Source organism: Bubalus bubalis, chromosome 6 (genome assembly GCF_019923935.1).
Source record: "Bubalus bubalis isolate 160015118507 breed Murrah chromosome 6, NDDB_SH_1, whole genome shotgun sequence".
Lineage (NCBI taxonomy): Eukaryota > Metazoa > Chordata > Mammalia > Artiodactyla > Bovidae > Bubalus > Bubalus bubalis.
This window is the reverse complement of record NC_059162.1, coordinates 87,644,364-87,659,084: the sequence shown is the minus strand read 5'-3', so window position 1 is coordinate 87,659,084 and position 14,721 is coordinate 87,644,364. Positions and strand designations below refer to the sequence as shown.

The 14,721-nt window shown below is 40.7% G+C and overlaps 1 protein-coding gene and 1 pseudogene across 1 annotated transcript in view; one reads left to right on the top strand and one right to left on the bottom strand.

The window, feature by feature from the left end:
• DAB1 (DAB adaptor protein 1) overlaps positions 1-14,721 on the bottom strand; it is a 1,348,091-nt gene that overhangs the window by 1,231,517 nt on the left and 101,853 nt on the right. The window lies entirely within an intron of this gene.
• Positions 2,949-3,262, top strand: LOC123334207 (annotated as a pseudogene).

Sequence of the window (14,721 nt, the reverse complement as noted above, 5' to 3'; positions counted from 1 at the left end):
CCTGCTTCCTTAAATAGGGGTTAAGAAGTCCAGTCAGCATTATCAACATCAACTACAGGGCTACGTTTCAGTAATGAACCAGGGTGAGCCATGTTCAGTAGATGATGTGCTACCTGTATTTTCTTGACTATGCTTTGCCAGGATGCACGTCTGCCTGCATAACATTGGGATATCTGTTCTTTAGAACTTGCATGCTTTTGATTAGTTACAGGTAATAAGCTAGACATTAAGAACCACCAGATAAATGATTAAACATTTGACACAAGATTCTCTTTGGTGTCTCCCCATATTTTAAACAAGGAAGTAATCTAGCATAGTAGTTTAAGACTGTGTACCATGGAGTCAGACGCCACCTGCCACAGAGTGTGCTTAGGCAAGTGTCTTTGCCTCTCTGAGCCTTATTTTTACTTTCTAAAAAATAGGAGCATAATGGCAGCTTCATCATAGAGAGCGTTCTGAAGGTTAAGTGAACTCATTCACATAAAGTAATGAGCAATAAACCCAGCACATACTAAGCATTTAGAAAGAACACGGTCATCACAATTGTATAAGGCAGATTATATAATAATAACAGATATGGTTATAGATCTAATCTGTCATGGTTATTATTACTCTTATTATTACTATTACTATTATATTTATATTGTTACTATATTTATATAATTATGATAATCTCTGGAGAAGGGAATGACCACCCACTCCAGTATTCTTACCTGGAGAATTCCAAGGACAGAGGACCCTGGTGGGCTACAGTCCATGGGTTCACAAAGAGTTGGACATGTCTGAGCGACTAACACTCTCCATGACATGACATTACCTTATTTGAATTGAGGGAAATTTAAGATCTGGTTTTCTCATATTTCTTATGCACCTATGTGGTAACAAAAGATAGAAATTATAAATAGTATAGATTGAAGTGTTTTATTTGGGGCTTGTGTTGAATCAAATGCTAAAGCAGTTAAGGTACATTGAGAAGAAAATCCAGTGGTCTTGAAACAAACAGCACAAAGGTTCAGCACTATGAAGCATGGGTTCACAGTGTTGAATGGATTTTGCTTATTTGTTTGTCTGGTTTTTAATTAGTACAATCTTAAAAATATGAATTTTGATTAGGTCCATTTGAAATTCAGCACATTTTATCCTGGGCTCACTTTAGTTTCTAGTTTATGAAAGCTCCTTTCATTCTTTTAAGAAATATCTATGAATAGAGTATAAATGAAAATGCTAGAAATAAAATATTATGTATATATCATTTTTTACTTTTTTTTGGGCTGTGCCACATGGCTTATGGGATCTTAGTTCCCTGACCAGGGATCAGACCCATGCCCCCTGCAGTGGAAGCACAGAGTCCTAACCATTGGACCTCTAGGGAATTCCTATCATTTTAAACTTTTCAATAGGACTTTATGTATACTCTCTTCTGCTGAAATTCATTAGGTTCATGGATCCGGGATACTAAACTCATTATATAGACGGGAACACTACAGAGGTGAAGAAATGCAGAGAAGTGAGGCTGGATTATGATACTATTGTCTAAACTGTGGGGGAGGCCAGTAAATGATCTAAAAATCTCTATTGCAGGCTCCAAGAGAAGAAGGGGACAGGCCATCACCATGAAGAAGCCAGAGGAAGGGAATGGGGGGTACTGATCAAACACTGGACTTGATTATTAAGACCTCCTTCTATCTATTCTATCTCTCTATGAAAAAGCGCTTTTAAGCATCACACCAATTTGGTCCTGGAATGTGGTCAATCTGGCCTTTTCCATCAGAATATGCTCTACAGAAGGAAAAAGCCTCAAAGGACCCTCCTGGCATGAATGCCCTGCTGCTCCCCTTCACTAGACTGGGGCCAAGATTCCTATCGAAGTAACTAGAGATGAAGAAGGAAACACACCAGGCCCTTGATATTTCTGAGCCTCCAGAAAAGCCAATCCCCCAGGACTCCCTGCAGGCCAGGGGAAAGAGAAACCCTTTGAGGCTCAGCTTGAATCCGCGAGCCTTTCAGAACACTGAGAAAGCTAAACACAGCAGTTCCATGACTACTCATTTGGAAAGAGCCCATCTTTTTCAAAACGTGGGTCTTAAAAGTGGATCATCTATTTTTGCTTTTGTCGCTTTGGCTTTTGGTGTCAAATCCAAAAAGTCGTTGCCAAGTCTGATGTCAAGGAGCTTAACCCTTATGTTTTCTCCCAGGAGTTTTCTGATTTCAGGTTTTACATTCAAGTCTATCCATTTTGAGTCCATTTTTTGTATGGTGTAAGATAGGGATCTGGTTTCATTCTTTTGTGTGCGGCTGTCTGTAAACAGGATAGGGAAGAGATATCTGTACTCCAATGTTCACTCAGTATTATTCACCGTAGCTGAGAGGTGGAAAAGACTTACATGTCCATGAACAGATGAACAAATAAAGAAGATGTGAGATATATACATCTATGAATACTAGGCTTTCTTCTGTACATTCCTATGAGCTTATACCCTCTTGGGTATATCCCTGTTTTCTGCTTATACACAAACTGACAGACCAGTATCTGATATTATTTCTTAAAAATTAAACGTGTCTTTGTCCCCTTCTTCCATCTCCGACTTTTGGGCATCTAAGCCACTACAAGCCTCTCTCTGGTCTAGGTGCGTGACTACGTTTTAGTCTCAATACTTCCTTTTTCCCTACTCTGCACCATGCATCCCTGCTTAACACTTTGCTATTTGGTCTCTGTGGTTTTCTGCAAAGGTTATATTTCCTTCACTTACTCTCTTTGTCTCCTGGCAAGCTCCTATTCACCTCTCAAAATTACACTAAAAGATTTGCAGGCGCCAATCCCCAAAATAGCCCTCTTCCATTACACATCTAGCAGGCAGCCTCAGCTAACACCAGAGCCCCGTTAAAGATGTCCCCTGCCAGAGCAGTGTGAAGAGGCAACAGAGACCTCTGGACCGACTAAATCCTGCATGCCACTGCATTCCTGTGTCCAGCACCTACGTCCCACTGCCATAGCCACCATACCCAAGAGAAAGGCTGAAGGGGATGCTAAAGGAGATAAGGCTAAGGTGAAGGACGAACCACAGAGAAGATCTTCAAGGTTATCTGCTAAACCTGCTCCTCCAAAGCCAGAGCCCAAGACTAAAAAGGCCCCTGCAAAGAAGGTACCCAAAGGGAAAAAGGGCAAAGCTGGTGCTGGCAAGGGTGGGAATAACCCTGCAGAAAATGGAGATGCAAAACAGACCAGGCACAGAAAGCTGAAGGTGCTGGAGATGCTAAGTGAAGGGTGTGCATTTCTGATAATTGTGTACTTCTGGTGACTGTATAGTTTGAAATACTATTTTTTATCAAGCTTTATAAAAATGCAGCATTTTGTTTTACTTTTTTTTAAGCTATGTTGTTAGCACACAGAATACTTCATTGCTGTTTTTTGGGGAAAGGCACATGTCTCTAACAGGATGTTTCAGAAGCTGAATTGACGTGGAGGAAAAACACCTTTCCCGTCTAGTTTTGAGAGACTTCCTGTTGGTTCCCAGGAAGGAGGGATTCCTTGATGTTGACACACATGAGCCACCTTGGCACAAACGCCTTGTGATGTGGAAAAACTAAAATTCAGTTTTTATGTCCTCTTCTCCTTCTCCACCTCAGCATAGGAATTACTCCCCTAAACCCAGAGACCTGTGGAACCTGAACCCCCAGAATTGATGACCAGTATGTCAGGCAATCTGGACGTTCCAGTGTCACCATTGAGATGGTATCCTTCAAAAGAGGAGCAGTTCATTTTTTTATACTGTGGCTCCTCAGAGTGATACTTCTGCCATTTTCATTTCCAGTTCCTGAAAGTCAGGGTCGGCTTGTGAAAAGTTGTTAAACAACATGCTAAATGTAAAATGTCAACACTCAGTCTAAACTTTCCCTGTTCAGAGCATCACATGAAGATTTCATTGGGTTTCATAGTGGCTTTCTGATTTTGGTAGTCCATTTGAAAAAGGGAGTTTGAAAGTTGTATATGGTTAACAACTGTCTGCCCATATCCTGCCTGAAATACCATGATTGTTTATGAAAAGTATCTTTAATAAAGCTGGATACAGTTTGGCTTGGAAAAAAAAAATAGATGTCCCCTGTCCACCTTACCTGGCAAGCAGCCTCTGCCAGGACTGGCATTCCCCCAAAGTGTCCCCTGACCTGGGTGGCTGGCCCCATATTCCAGAAGGCCTGCAACCGCCATGGCTGCCCTAGCACGCCTGCAGCAGTTGTGGACCAGCCGTAATAAGGGGGCACACCCACCCCACACAAGGGGATCCTCCTGGAACACCTGGCTCTGGTGACCAGGGAAGACCACGCTATTGGGTCCCCAGGATACCTTCTACATAAAACTACTCCTTTCAAACTGGGAAGCATAGCTAATCTACTTAATATGTAAAAACAGAGAGCTAGACAAAATAAGGAGACAAAGGAATATATTCCAGATGAAAGAATACACAAAACCTCAGAAAAAGAACGAAATGAAACAGAGATAAGCAATCTATCAGAAAAAGTTCAAAATAATGGTCATAGAGATACTAACTGAACTTGAAAGAATAATGGAGGAATACAGTGAGAACTTCAAAAAGACAAAAGATAAAAAAAGAACCAATGAGAGCTGAAGAATACCATAACTAATGAAAAAATACACTAGAGGAGTTGAGACCAAATTAGAGGATGTAGAAGAATGGATCAGTGATCTAGAAGAGAGAGTAGTGGAAATCACCTAATAATAACAATAATAATAATAATTTTTTAAAAGAGGAGAATTTAGAAGACCTCTGGAACAACATCAAACATACTAACATTCACATTATATGGTACCAGAAGAAGAGAGACAAAGGGGCAGAAAATCTATTTGAAAAAAAAAAAAAAACAGAATAATGGCTGAAAATTTCCCTAAACTGCTGAAGGAAACAGATATCCAAGTTCAGGAAGGAGAGTCCCAACCAAGATGAACCCAAAGAGACCCACACCAAGACAAATTATAGTTAAAATGTCAAAGAGATAAAGAGAATCTTAAAAGCAGCAAGAGAAAAACAACTAGTCACAAAACAGCTATCATAATACCAGTGCCATTTGTCACAGAATCAGAAAAAATAATCCTAAATTTGGTATGGACCTACAAAGCAATCTTGAGAAAGAAGAACGAAGCTGGAAGTATCAGGCTCTCCAATTTCAAACTATACTACAAAGTTCTAGCAATCAAAACTGTATGATACTGGCATGCGCGTGTGCACACACACATACACACACAAACACAAAGATCAATAGAACAGAATAAAGAGTAAAAAAATAAACCCACACTTCCATGGTCAACTAATCTATGATAAAGAATATACAGTGAGGGAAAGACAGCTTCTTCAATAAATGGTGTTGGAAAAACTGGGCAGCTGCATGCAAAAGGATGAAACTGAACCATTTTCTTGTACCATATTCAAAAATAAACTCAAAGGAGATTAAAGACTTTTGTGTATGACCTAAACCCATAAAACTCCTAAATAAAAATGTGGGCAGTAAAATCTTTTGTATATATCTTGGTACTATTTTGGATCTGCCATCTTAGGTAAGGGCAACAAATGCAAAAATAAATGCAAATTATTACATCAAACTAAAATGAAAGCTTCTGCACAGAAAAAAAGAAACAATCAACAGAAAAAAGCAAGCTACCAAATGGGAGAATGCGTTTGCAAAAAATATATCATAAGGGGTTAAATTCAAAATATATAAAGAATTCATAGGATACAATTTCAAAAAGAAACAATCCAATTAAAAAGCCAACAGAAAACCTGAATAGTCATTTTCCACAGAAGACATAACACAGCCAGTAGACACATGAAAAAATGCTCAATATCGCTAATCATCAGGGAAATGCAAATGCAAATCAAAACTACAATGAGATACCAACTCACATCTCTTTGGTTTCATCTTGGTTGGGACTCTGCTTCCTGAACTTGGATATCTGTTTCCTTCAGCAGTTTAGGGAAATTTTCAGCCATTATTCTGTTTTTTTTTTCAAATAGATTTTCTGCCCCTTTATCTCTCTTCTTCTGGGACCATATAATGTGAATGTTAGTATGTTTGATCTTGTTCCAGAAGTCTTCTAAATTCTCCTCTTTTACAGGAGATGAATAGTCAGAATGACTATTATCAAAAGACAACAAATAACAAGTGTTGGCAAGGAGACAGAGCAAAAGGAAACCTTCGTGCTCTGTTGGCAGGGATATAAATTGGTGCAGCCACTAAGAAAAACAGTACTGAGCTTTGTACAAAAATAAACAAAATAAATAAAATAGAGCTGCCATATAATCCACCAAATTCACTTCTGAACATTTACAGGATGAAAATAAAAACATAAATTTGAAAAGATATATTGTAAGTAAAGCTGCAGCAAATATATCTTTTCAAATTTATGTTTTTATACATGGCATCAACCTGTGTCCATCAATAGATGAAAGGATAAAGAAGATGTGGTGTATATCAACAATGGAATATTACTCAGCCATTAAAAAAAGAACAATACCTTACCATTTACAACAACACAGATGGACCTAGAAGGCATTGTGTTAAGTGAAATAAGTCACACAGAGAAAGACAAATAGCATATGATTCTACTTATGTGTGGACTCTTTAAAACAAAAGGATAAAGAAAACAAAACAGAAACAGACTCATAGATACAGAGAACGAACTGTTGGTTGCCAGAGGAGAGAGGTGGGAAAGCATTGGGCAAAACAGGTAAAGGGGATTAAGAGGTACAACCTCGCAGTTATAAAGTAAATAAGTCATGGGGATATAATATACAGCATAAGGAATACAGTTGATAATACTGTAATAACTTAAATGGGGACAGATGGTTATTAGACTTACCATGGTGATCACTTTACAATGTATTTAAATGTTGAATAGCTATGTAGTATACCTGAAATTAACATATTGTTGTACATCAACTCTACTTCAATAAGAAAAAAACGGAGGCTCAGAGACTCCCTTCCCAATTCCAGTCTGACCTGTCTGATGTGGATGCACTCTTAATTTTCTTTCATAACCTCTGTCATAGGATCTTTTCTATTTGCCTGCATGTCTGTCTCCCATCCTTGGCTCTAAGCTCCTGGAGAATGGGCACACTGTCTTACTTCTGCCTCTAGTGGATTATTAGGGCTTGTGTAGAGTAGGTGTTCACACATTTTTTCTTTTGCTGTTTCATTTGTTTAGTAACTGAGAAATTAGTTGATAGATCTCTTTTGGTCCCCCAGAGATCTTTTATCCTCATTCAAGGCTCTCAAGTATTTTCTGAATAGATAAAGTTGCTGGAAAATTGAGGTACCAATTGAGGTACCTTCAAGTAAGTGGAGGTCACTCCATCAAGTTTCCAAGTATTATACTTTGATCCATCCACACTTGGCAGCCAGGTATTATAGAAGAATAGATGGCTTGGATGTTTTCAGCAAATGCAATCATTCTTCACAGGGATGGTAATAAGCAACATTACCAATTTCAACCTTGCTGCTGCTGCTGCTAAGTCACTTCAGTCATGTCCAGCTCTGTGCGACCCCATAGACGGCAGCCCACCAGGCTCCCCTATCCCTGGGATTCTCCAGGCAAGAACACTGGAGTGGGTTGCCATTTCCTTCTCCAATAATTTCAACCTTCAATTAAGTTCAGTTCAGTCGCTCAGTTGTGTCCGACTCTTTGTGACCCCATGAATCACAGCACGCCAGGCCTCCCTGTCCATCACCAACTCCCAGAGTTCATTCAGACTCACATCCATCGAGTCGGTGATGCCATCCAGCCATCTCATCCTCTGTCATCCCCTTCTCCTCCTGCCCTCAATCCCTCCCAGCATCAGAGTCTTTTCCAATGAGTCAACTCTTCACATGAGGTGGCCAAACTACTGGAGTTTCAGCTTTAGCATCATTCCTTCCAAAGAAATCCCAGGGCTGATCTCCTTCAGAATGGACTGGTTGGATCTCCTTGCAGTCCAAGGGACTCTCAAGAGTCCTCTCCAACACCACAGTTCAAAAGCATCAATTCTTCAGCACTCAGCCTTCTTCACAGTCCAACTCTCACATCCATACATGACCACTGGAAAAACCATAGCCTTGACTAGACAGACCTTTGTTGGCAAAGTAATGTCTCTGCTTTGAATATTCTATCTAGGTTGGTCATAACTTTCCTGGTCCTTCCAATTTCTCCCTTTTTCAAGCTCTGCATTTCTTTCAAGGTTTAATTCTCCATCCCTAGTTCACATAAGACTCTCATCTTTGATTGCTTTCTCTTTACCCTGGTGTTCTCCTTTTAGCTGTGTGAACTTGGCCACATTACTTCCCCTCTCTGTGCCTCATTTGCCTTCACTGTCAAATGAGGTAGGATGGAAAATGACTGTCTACCAGCCCATGTGATTCAACAAGTGCTTTATAAACATCTCCTTGGCAACTGGTAGTTCTCTGCACAGGAGACAGTGCCAGGTAGAAACTGGCTTAATGTAGAGTAGAGACCTGGAAGAGCGGGGGCAGGGAGGGTACAGACTGTGCTGTCTGCAGTCCATATTCCAGTCTCCCCTCCTATCTTTAGTTCTGTCAATCATCTAGGTCTCTGGGTTTTTGGTCAAGGAAAAGACATTATCTTTCTGATAGGACTGTTGTAAATCAAAAGAGTTAATGGGTGTGAAGGATATCTGGCAACTGTAAAGTTGTAGAGTCATTATGATTCCTCTAAAGTAAACTATAGATGTCAATGGGGGTGTTTCATGACTTAAATCACCATTTACCAAAATGCATTTCATGAACCTGGCTCTGTGAAGGATTTACAGGAGTTACAGGGTGAAGGGGTAGGAAAAGCGAGGTTCTGTGGTCAAATCATTTCAAGGAACAATGCGATGACAAAGACAAAAGAGGGTTCTTTACTGAGGAGGGCCCTGTGCCAGCCGCCAAGTGCTGTGAATCTAAAAAGGGGAACATGTTTTTGCAAGGCTTCTCAGTCCCTTTTGGCCACAGACCTCTTTTTCTGGATAGAGCATCAGATGAGCATATTTTGGAAAATGCTGTCCTGAACCAACGGAATAATGTTGCCATAGAAGTCTTGGATGCTTTTAACAGATTTAGGAGAGGTATCTTGGGCAGGTAAGAGGGGTTTTCTGTATGTTTAACTTCCTAACCATGGCGGAAGATAATCATAAGCTGCCAAATGCTGGAGGGTGGGGAGGTTGTAACTTGGAGTAAAGACCCCTGGGTTGCAACCCCAGCTCTACCACCAGCCCCCTGTGTGACCTGGGACCACTCTCTGAGGCTCAGTTTGCACATGTATAAAACATAGGGCTGGATGGTGGGAGCATCAGGACCACCAGAGACCAGTCTGAGATGCCCATATCACTTCCACAAAGTGCTTGCTGTGGGAAAGAAGAGGAAAAACAAGGCAGCGTGCATATTTGATGTCATAGGAAAACACAGCCGCACTCAGCTCTCAGATAATCAATTCAGGAGCAGGTCACCTGGAATCCAAGGTTCCCTAGCAACAAGGCCCCAGATGGTGGAAACTGAGGTTAGCATATGAGTAGCCTATTCAAGAAGACTCTGGTGGAGAGATGCCCTCGCCACTGGCTGCCCATTTTACCTCCTAACACTTCAGAGGTGACTTAGATAACACCACTTATCCTGGGGCTGGGGTCTCTTTCTATGCTACCTCAGTGTTTTCATATGTTCTCCTATACTCCACACCCACCACTCAAATGGACACAAAGGTCAGTGTCTGATGGTCTCCTAACACTCAGGACTGCATTAATCTTGGACCCATGGCAAAAAAAAAAAAAAAAAGAAGCTGACCTCAATATTCATAGCCATGCTCTTGAAATCCCAGATTTATGATGTGTGGAAGGCATTTGCAAAGTTTCACATTTGCATTTTCTACTCCACTGGTGATAGATTGAAAGCATTAGCTGCAAAGCAAGTAAAACCCAGAGGCTGGAAGGAATTCAAATCCATTTGATTCAACAAGTGCTTTCTGAACATCTACTAGGCAACTGGTAGCTTCTCTGCACAGAGCAGAGGATAAGGAGGGAACTTCCACTTATCAGAGTTATCAAGACTTAGTGTCTTCCTGACACAGCTGTTCTCTTTAATCCTCACTGTGAGGCATTTGGTGACACCAACTGACAGGTAAAAAGGTCGAAGAAGTAACAACTTGCCAAATATCACAAATATATAGGGAATCCAGATTTTGATTCTAATATCTGTCTGATTCTAAAGTCTGAGCTATTTCCACTAAAACTACACTTTCTTACTAGTTATGGATGGAATAAAAATTTGTGACCCTCAGGAGGTGATGAGGGTTTGGAGAGATAACACAGGAAAAAAATGGACAGAATGGTGGGAAGTACACAGAACTAAGAATCGGGAACTGTGTGTTTTTGTCTGCTTTGATTTCTGAGAAAACAATAAAACTACATGCTTGTATATCTATATCTGTTTTTTAAGATCAGTTAAAAACTACAAATATTGATTTATGTTCTACTTCACAGAGCCACAATTTCAGAATACGATTTTACAATTGCCATATAGATCATCTTAAGTCCATTGTTTTGCAGGTAAGAGAAAGAATTCTCAGACACCTTAAATAACTTGCCTGGGGTCATATAGTAAGGTCGTCCAGCCCTCCATACTCTATCCACCCATGCATCTCTACAACTTCTATCCATCTACCCTCCATCCAACATCTATCCATCCAACCATCCATCCTTTACTCATCCACCTGTCCTCTATCTATCCACCCTGCATCCATCCGTCTCCCACCCATCTACCCATCAAGCCATCCTTCCTTCTAGCCAACACTGGGCAAGCACCTATTCTAAACCAGGTCCCAAACCAGACCCCAAAGAACTCCAGGCTTCCTGCCCGTTCCAGCAGCATGTTTTTACTCTAAGAGTAAATCTGGACCAAAGCTCTACTCCATGATAGAAGGCTACATATTGAAGTGTCACAAATAAAGAATATATGAGGTGAGAGGAAAGTTCTCCAGGGCTTGGACCTGCTATCATATTTCAGCCTGGATGCCTCTGGAGCTTGAGCAGAGGGCACATGCATGCATCTGAGCCAGGGATTATGGGAAGGTGATGGTCTGACATTTGGAAATTGATCAAGACCTGTAGCTCTAGCCTAGACTGGGGCTGAAAAAATATTTCCTCATATAAACAATATTATAATTTCATTAAAAATAGTGAATATTGGCATAATTTTTGACTAATTATATTTATCCATTCACAAATACTTGTTGAGTACCAATGATGCATTTCATATGCTTTTTATTTAATGCTCACAATAAGTTTATAAGGTTGATATTAATATTTTCTCCACCTTCATATTAGGGGTGCAGAAACTGAACTCAGAGAAGTCTGTACCGTTCCCATAATCAAATAGATAGTAAGTAAAACAGCCAATATTTTAACCCAGGATTCTTGGACTTCAAAGTTTATCCTAAACTAAGCTGTCTCCAAAATGCTTGTGCTTCAAAGGGAGAAGGAATAACTCCTTTCTATGGGGTTCAGAGAAAGACTCATAGAATAGAATTCTAACCAGAAAAAAGGTAGTATTCTGGACAAGGCCAAAAAGGGTGTCTCCAGGAAGAGAAACAGCTTGTGTAAAGAGATAGGAACAAGGGAGCTGAGTTCAGGAAAAACCAGGCAGGCTGTGGTGACCGAGCCATGAGTTGGGAAGATGTAGGTGGGGTCCTGTTGTACTTGATCTTAATCCTATGAATAATAAGGAGCCACTGAAGGCTTTTGAGCAGGAAGGTGATACAATAAAATCCACGCTTTTAAGATATCGATCTAGTGGTTGTGAAAGCATGAAGGAAGAAGATCCTTTAAGAGGACAATGTTTAAGAGACTTCTCCAGAAAAGAAGAATAAAAATGTAAGCAGGGTGGCGATGACAAGAAAGAAAAAGGAAGAGAAGAATACAAAGATGCTAAACAGGTTGAATAGATAGATGAGCAAATGGATGAATGGCTGGTTAGATGGATGGATAGCTTGATGGCTGTCTGGCTGGCTAGGTAGATGAATGGATAAGTGATTGGGTGGATGGATGGATGGATGGGTGAATGGGTAGATAAAGGGATGGTTATTTGTGCTTGTGTAAGAATTTCTCTATTACGAATCTATTTCCTTTCCTTTGAGCTCTACCAACAGTGTGCATAATTTTTGGCTTTCCCCCGAGTGAGACCTCAGTAACAACCATAACTGCAGATCTGGCAGCCTCCACTTCATTCTGTTTTCTGGGGAGAAAGGCCAAAACATGGAAGCCTCTCCATTCATCCACTCTGCACATCATCTTGAGATTCTTCTGCCAAACCATGATTTCATCATGTCTCCACATGTTGTCAATGAAATTAAAAAATATAACAAATGTTATTTGTGCTGTCATTCATGACATGTACTAAACACTGTATTAAGTGTATGATATAAGCCTGTGAAAAGCCTAAGTTTTGCTATTAGGCTTAATTTGATTTTATCCTGACCAGACCATTGGAAAAGACCCCAATGCTGGGAAAGATTGAAGGCAAGAGGAGAAGGGGACGACAGAAGATGAAACGGTTTGCATCACCAACTTGATGGACATGAGTTTGTGTAAGCTTCAGGAGTTGGTGATGGACAGGGAAGCCTGGCATGCTGCGGTCCATGAGGTCGCAAAGAGTCAGACATGACTGAGTGACTGAACTGAACTGAAACCACTTATTAGATATGTGACCTTGGACAAGTGATTCAATTGTATTCAAGCACACCCATAAAATGGTGATATCACCAATTTATAGGGCTGTTACAGGAATTAAATGAGCTAATATATAAAGTGATCAGTGTAAAATGTATGATCAATAAATGGAAACTATATGTTTAAATAAGGTCTTTTAATTCCTATAATGGAGTTCTTTTTAATATCTTTCCATTTCTCAAGGATCACTGGGTGTCTGGGTTCCCTTAAACAGGGACCCTCTGTAATGGCATATTTTTGGCATTTGGAAGATAGGCCCTCTCACACCACCACAATCACTCTTTATCACAAATCCACAAATTTCATGTCCTTTTTTTCAGCCTTTAACAATGGGCAGGCTCATCCCTCTATCTTCACAAGTCTTTTCTCTATTGAGGCAAATTCCCATCATTTGGTCCAGATGCCACATGTTGACTCAGTAGGAGACCACGCTCTCCAGTGTTTCCAAGAGTTCTGCAGTGCAATCAGGTATCACAACTGTATCTTTAGCATTGACATCACAGAGAAGTGTCATATTCAACAGAGCTTGCTAGAGGAAGTGCTGTGATCTGATATCAACGTGTGTACAATGAACTGATGTTTGTAGCATTTGTCTCCCTCCATCATCTTGAACAACATCACAATAGTGAAAAGGATGGGGAAAATCCTTAAAAACATGAAAATAAGATGGTACAAGGATCCAGGTGAAACCCCTTCCCTTTATTCATTCTCTTCCCTCTGTCTAAACCTTACACGGCTTGTGCAAGCCAACACCATTGCCATCCTTCAGAAGCCTCTTCTATAGGCGTCCTCTCTGGTTGAGGTGGCCATGGACACCCCCTTTGCACAATAAGCTCATCCATAGTCAGGCAAGGATCATGCTCTCACCTTCCTCGTCTCTCCTGCCACACTCCCGGTACACCTCATTTATCCTCCTGCCACTCAGCTGCCCTTTGTCCCTCAGTCATATGAGGATGAAACAGGAGTATGATGCCAGGAACATTAAGCTGGTGTTTCAGAAACAGTTTTCATGGAACAGTGAGCTAAGCATATGATTTTTAAAAAGATGGTTTCCAGATGAACTGTTAATTCCATTTTTAATTCTGTTGACATTCCCTGGGGGACTGAGTGATGGTGTTTTTGTTTCTGCAGGAAATGGAGTTTCTTCGTCGTTGATCTAAGGGAGATGGGAACTGCCATTAAAACTGCAGTCTCATTCCTAGCCCACATGAGGGCAGAAATTGGAGCTTTTAAATACAAGGGGAGAGATTTCTTTGAATCTAACTCTTTGCACCTTTATGTTCCCCTGAGTCAGGGAAGGAAAGAAAGAGCAGATAACCTTATAGCATCTTTTCTGAACCGCTAACCTGCTATATTTCAGAGAAAATCTCTTCTGCACCTTTTCACACCTGCCTAATTCCTTCTTAGACTGCTGCCTCTTGCCACCTTCCCTGATCGTCCCACAGCACAGAAATTGCTCCCTTCTCTCTGCCTTTTCTTTATACCTCTGTCTTAACCTCTCACAGTCTGATTCTTATATAAATCCATCATCTGCACGTCTCACCAGAAGAAGTGCAATAAGTTCCTTAAGACAGCGGTTCTCAAAGTGGTCCTTGGACCCTCAGCATCAGCATCATTTAGGAACTTGTTGGAAATGCAAATTCTTGCCCTTCTCCCTTCTCCAATAACCTGCAACCAGCTATCGAGTCAGAAACTCTGGGGGTGAGGCCAGCAATCTGAGCTTTAACAAAGCTCCCAGGAGATTCTAAAGCATGCTGAAGCTTGAGGACCACTGCTTTAACAGTGGCACCTGGTGGAGTGTCCCCCCCTCCCACCACACACATATACATACATAGTAGGAGTAGGCTCTCAATAAATGTTTTGTTGAATGGAACTGTTTAATGATACAGCCCCTAACGTACTGCTAATTATAATCCATTATGGAAAAGAAGACGTGAAGGAGCACTCATTCAAGAACAGA